This window comes from Rosa chinensis, chromosome 1, assembly GCF_002994745.2.
Source record: "Rosa chinensis cultivar Old Blush chromosome 1, RchiOBHm-V2, whole genome shotgun sequence".
Lineage (NCBI taxonomy): Eukaryota > Viridiplantae > Streptophyta > Magnoliopsida > Rosales > Rosaceae > Rosa > Rosa chinensis.
In genome coordinates, this window is record NC_037088.1 from 13,347,675 (window position 1) to 13,353,915 (window position 6,241).

At 41.0% G+C, this 6,241-nt stretch overlaps 1 long non-coding RNA gene across 1 annotated transcript; it reads left to right on the forward strand.

The window, feature by feature from the left end:
• The first annotated feature begins 2,693 nt into the window (after nt 1-2,693).
• Nucleotides 2,694-4,372, forward strand: LOC112182107. Its single transcript, XR_002929281.2, has 4 exons — nt 2,694-2,987; nt 3,124-3,209; nt 4,010-4,074; nt 4,192-4,372. It is a non-coding gene; the product is annotated as an uncharacterized LOC112182107 (long non-coding RNA).
• Nucleotides 4,373-6,241: the final 1,869 nt, after the last annotated feature.

Genomic DNA, 6,241 nt, shown 5'->3' on the forward strand with positions numbered 1-6,241 from the left:
ATGTCAACAAAATGATAATTTTTTTCTCAGAACTACATTGCACAACACAATTATGTATTGTCCGTTGCCTGAGTCTTAAAAATTTAGTGCCAGATTTCCCTCCACTCTCGAGTCTTGGTTGCCTCTTGAAATCTGAAACTTGGGCTTCTTTGTACAACGGTGCTTGAGATTTCCGTTGTGTGATTGAAAACTGGATGCCAAATTTTGAGGAAGCTTGCTTAAATGTCTTCCACAAGGTAAACCTAGTGCAAGCTATAGAAATTAGACAACAGAAGTTATACTTTTCTGTTGTGTAAAGTGGGAACATAAGCGGCAACATTTTGAGCCAAATTGCTGTGGGCGGCAAATTTCCCTCCATATTTTGACATTTTGATTTTATGTAGTGCACTCTTACAACAATTTGTTAGGTTTATGTTGTGTGAGCGACTTTACAATTTATTGAAGTTTAATTGTGCCTCCCACCCAGTCCTAGCCACATCGTGTCTGTATATACTGGGGAGTCAACTAAGTTTGGCACTATTGGCTGGGCCCCATCGGTGCTCCCAGGTACTATGCCATGGGCCGAGTTCACGACCCACCATGGAGGGCCTCACATGGGATGCCACCCCGGACACCCAGGGTCCGGACCAGACTAGTACAGTCTATCTAAACATACACCAGAAAGACTGATATAGCTATAAAAGGACAACATGCGTCCCACATCGAGGATAGGGGAAACCCCTTTCCCCTGCTCTAGTATTAGAGTATCAGCACAACCACCTTTGACAGGTAATAACTCCTTTATCCACAATTTAACCTCTACACATCTATTAGTTTCTCACCCAGGCATCGGAGAGGTATAAACCGTCCGATACGGTTTATCCCTCTAACGTTGTATTCTTAATACAGGATTTAGGAGTTGGATCGGTACCCCAGACGGTATAGCATTCTGTGTGAGGTACCCGGAGAAAGCCACTAGAAACAGTGTCCGAATGAAAGATGAAACCTAACCTCTCTCGAGCTCTCTCGGTCGTGAAACCCCTCCCCCCCCTCCATGAAACCCCTCTCTCTTAGTCTCTCAATCTCCTTGCTTCTATTCTTTATCTCCTGAAATCCAAGTCCTCTTCAGCGATGGAGTAGATAGAGTGCCCTAGATCCGCTTTCTCTCTCCTCCTCTCCTCCAAATCCAAAGAGATGCAGAAGACTCTTCAGTTTCTCCAATTCTATAGAAAGCAAGAAAACAAAACCTCTCTCGACCCTCTCAGTCATCTCCTTCACCACTTTCTCTTCTCCTTCTTATACAAAATGAAATTCCTGTGCCCTCCTCACTTCTAATCCAAACCACTAATTCAATCCCTCAATTTTCCCCATTTTCCTCTCAATTTTTCAAAATCCGCACCAAATTTTTCCCCAATTGAAAAAATTGGATTGTAAATTGAACGCTCTAGGGTTTCAAGTAATCGAGCAGCAGTGAGATAAGCAACAACCCGGAGAGTTTAAATTTTCGATTCTTATGGCGTTGAGATGGGCTGAGTCTAGCCATCTGCCACTCGACTAGTTTGGGGAATCTCGAGCCTCTCGTCGTCTCCGTCTGTTGGGTTAAAAATTGCACAAAGTGTAAAATGTCACCCAACGTAATTTCACTCGTATTCATTAACAGAACAGAGTTTTAATTATTTCGGTTCGACCCATTCAAGACAGAATGTGTCTCTTAATTACAACCCCTTATTACAAGGGAACACTTTTGATTCCATTTATAAAGAAACCAATGTGTGGTTGTTTATTTTTGCGGCTGCACCCGAATTTTGGAATGGGTTGCCTACGTACCCGGGAAGGGATCAAGCCACTCGTAGTTCAAGAGTTCCAGTAGGTGAACGACCCATTGGAAGGCTTGGATTTTGGAATAGGAAAAGTGTTTAGGATGCGGTTGCATCTAGATTATTTGATTCCAGATTGCCTACATACCCTTGCGGGATCAAACCACATGTAGTTCTGGCATTTGGGATTTAAATGGGTAGATGACCCATTTATTTTTGGATTTGTGTTTGAGATATTTGTGAGGTTTAGAGCCCTTGAATTTGCTTTTGGGCAATTTGGGAATGATTTGATTTTTTTGGTGTTTGGGTGAATTTGACTGGTAGAGTCAGAGATTCGGATTGGTTGAATTTGACTGGTGGAGTCAGGGATTCGATTTGAATTTGTGGTTGTATCTAGTGGCTCGCTAGATTGCCTACATACCCTGTGAAGGGATCAAACCATTGTAGTTCATAACTGTGGCTTTGAGCTTTCTTGGTTTTGTACCAAAAGGATATTTTTTTAGGTTCCGAGGTATTTTTAACGAAACCAAAGCTCGGATATTTTGAAATGGAAACCCGTAGCGTCATGTTTTGCCGAATTCTTCCAACGGGCCCAAATTTTTGAAATGGGCTTCTTTTGTATCCTTGCGAATCATGTTCCTCGCTCCATGAAGCTTTCTCGGCTCCAAATTTAATACGGGGAGTGGACTCCGAGCCTCAATTTTTCTTGTATATAATTCAGAGGCATGCTTCAAGCTTTTGTTTCGGGCATCAGAAAGACTCTTCAAAGGCCCAGACACCCATCAAACTTTTCAAAGGCCCAAAGGCTCTTACAGACCCACCTGCTATTTTTCTTTACTTATTTTTTTACTTTTTATTTTCTCACAACTGCTCTGCTTCAATTTCCACCGTCCCCTAATACGAGCTTGGAATGCCATTCTTGCCGAGTCGAATCAAAGATGGATTTAAAGACCGAAATCAATTTGGAGATGGGATTGAAGATAGAGTCGCAACTATATTCTTGCCCAAGGAGGATTTCAGAGCCTGCAATTGAGATTTCTACACAAACTGGGTGAGGATTTCATCCTTTGTTTCACTCCTTTGTGTTGATTTGTGTACAACAAAACTGAAATTTTCTTCTTGGTCCTTCTCATCGGCGACTCGGGGAATTGAATATTGTTTTCTGGTGTTGTGAGGCCGAACAAGGCAAAGGTACACTTTGGATTGCGAAAGCAATACTCCCGCCTTTGACTTTTTAGATGCGTTTGTGAGCATAATTTTGAAGAGGGAGTCCTTTGCTCCCACTGATGAGTCCATGCGATTGACTTCTTTTTTCTTGGTGTTATAGGGGGAACTTTGCATCTCATCGTGGTCTGGCAATCCAAGCCTCTGGACTCCCAACATTGCTTTCGTTTTGGTGCCTTTGGTCTGAAAGTAAAGACTAGCCTTTTTTGTTGACTTTGCTTCTTCTTGTCTTTTCTTCCTTGTGGTGTTATTGCACACAGCACACTTTGCACAGAGGGAAGACATGATTAATTAAACATTCATACTTGGTTGAGGTCACAAACCAAGATATTTTTTTTTACTTTCTCATGTCGGCACCTCTTCAATATTTCTTGCAACAATATTGGTTCAGAACACGTTGCAACCTCTTTGAATAAATTTAATTTGGCTTAGTAATATGCCTTGGATCATAGTGCACTTTCAACACATTTTTGATGAACAGTGTACCAATTTGTCTCCATTCAAAGCTTCAAGTTGTTTTTTTTTTTGTCATTCCACCGCCAGACTTTCTTTAGGCTTGATTATAAAATCAATGCTAGACTTTTCTTCATTTGTTCCTATGGTAACACCTCATCAAGCTTGTAACTCGTGCAATTGTTAACTAAGCCTTCTATTTTGTGCTCAGCTTAATTAAACCTTCCCACATGCCCTGCAACATTGCCAGAACTTTCATTTTTTTTTTTTATATTGCTTTGTGCATTTTTGAGTGTCTGGAATTGCTTTGTTGACATTGACCAAGACTTGGGTTAAAGCCACCGCCAGAGACTTTTGTCATTTAGTTTGTACTTGTGCAATTTGATGGAACCTTCTCCTCTGCAAATGCCACCAGAACATCATTCTTGCTTCCTCTTCTTTTGTATCTTTTTCTTTGTACTTTGGTAACTTCAACTGCTGCAAGTTCAAGGCTTTCGTTAATTTGATGAAACCTTGATATTATTATCTTTACGCAGGTACAAAACAAGTACAGGAGCTGTGGTGTCAAAAATTTTAGAGTTCCAGACTTTTGACTTTGACGGTGAGTCTTCTGTCCTTTTCTTTTAGTTCCTTTGCACCAAAAAAGATTTCTTTGTGCTTTGTCAACTCCTATTGCTGCAACTTTAAGGATTTTAAATTTGATAAACCCTTTGTGCAGGTATAAGGCGAGGATAGCAGCTGCAGTTGAGATCCCAGAGTTTCAATTTCAGGGTGAGGCTTTCTTTTTGTTTACCCACTGGTGTGTTTAGAATAGGTGCTCTGAAATGGAGGTTGGGACTGGCTCTTTTTGGCTATGGAGTTTGGAAAAGAAGCAGGGAGGAATTATATGTGGTGTTTAAGTGGAATTGACAGAGTTCCTGTGATTATAAAGGGCCCTTTGACAGTTCGGTGTATTAAACAGCCAAAACTTGAGGATACTATCGGCACCCTAAGGCACGCCGTATCAAAGTTCTGAAACAGTATTGACACCATAAGGCACCACCACCGGAGCTTTGAAAGCAGTTTCGGCACCCTAAGGCACGCCGAATGAAGCTCTGAAACAGTATTGGCACCTAAAGGTACCGCCACTGGAGCTTTGAAAGTGGTAAAACCATAAAGAGATGCAGACGGATCCTCCACCTTTGATTCCTATGGAGCACGTTGCGGCTTCTTCTGTCTCCTTTGCTTTCCTTCTGCTTCTGCTTCTGTTTTTTCCCCCGTTTTTTTTCTTTATGCAGTGCTTTTTATATTGCCACGATCATGAGTTTGGTTTGTATAAAACATAGAGTTTTAGAGTTCAACTTGGAGTGAACTACTTGGGGAACTTGTATTCCGTGAAGACTACAACTCTTATTTTGTAGTTGCTTTGTAATCTATATTTTGACAAAACAAGAAGTCTGACGTCTTGTAAAAATCCAATAGACCAGCTTAATGACTCTTGTGCTTTTTCCTTTTGCTTAGAGTTTTAAAAGCTATCAACTTTGTCCATCCTTGTTTTCATGAGAGGCTTTTAATTTTATTTAAATAAAGCACTCATATTTTCCTGATATGGACGGGCCTCGTTGTAATTGGATGTGCGAATTTTTTCGTTTCAACACCGTCGAAGACCTCGATATGTAGCAACAGATTCATTCCGTGCCGGTCGTCATCCAGGCTCCACCAGTTTGGGCTGAACGACAAGGCGTCGCCAGTGAAGGACGACGGGAACGAGGCCTACGAGAGCATTTTGATGCCAAATTTGGATCAGCAAGGCCACCTCCGGAAGGTATGTACTAGCTTATCTCTTCCTTCTTTTTCGAAGTATGGTGCTTTTTTGGTCAAGTTTTAATTGATGTGTTCGTTCTGAAGTTTGTGTTGTGATTAATGGAATTGAGAGGTAATGATACTGAAGATGTGTTTTAGTTAATCTAGAATTTACCTTAAGTCTCGCGCTTCCCTCATCAAGCTTCGTCACTCTTCCTCTTCTGGGCACTCACTCTTTTTCTTTAATGTCGTGTTTAATTGCCAATAATTGCAGGAAAAGAAAAAAGTCCAGACTTCAAATTTTAATTTGATTTCAGTGTTGCTACAGAGAAGCAGAGCTTGATGCCTGGAAAGTATTCAATAGATGGTATTGTTGTTGAAATTGTATTTCATTGATTTGTGCATTTACAATGTTTACAATATTTAGGAGAAGCAGCATCAGTTTTGCAATGTTGTAATAACTAAATTTATGACAATGTCAAAACTGATCCTAGATTGATGCACAGCAATATATGCTACAGCTATCTATGTTTATAACAATATCAAAACTGATCCTAGATTAATGCACAGCATTATAGCCATATCAATGGCTAGCGATTGAGGAAGATTGAGTATCTTTAACATCCCCCCTCAAACTTGACAGGCCTGGACGGACAAGTTTGCTGGTGAAAAGAAGATGTCGAGACTTGTGAAGTGGCTTTGTGAGTAAGTCAGCTGGCTGATCTCTGGAAGGAATGAAGCAAACTCTGTGACTTCCACAAGCAACTTTTTCACGCACATAGTGGTAGTCAAGCTCAATGTGCTTGGTGGGGCATGGAACACCGGATTGGAAGCCATATATGTGGTGTTGAGATTATCACAATGAAGTAAAACTGGAAAATGGATCGTGGCACCAAGCTCATACAATAAATAACCCAACCATGTCGTTTCAACACTAGCATGAGCAAGAGCTCTATATTTGGACTCAGCACTAGAACGTGCTACCG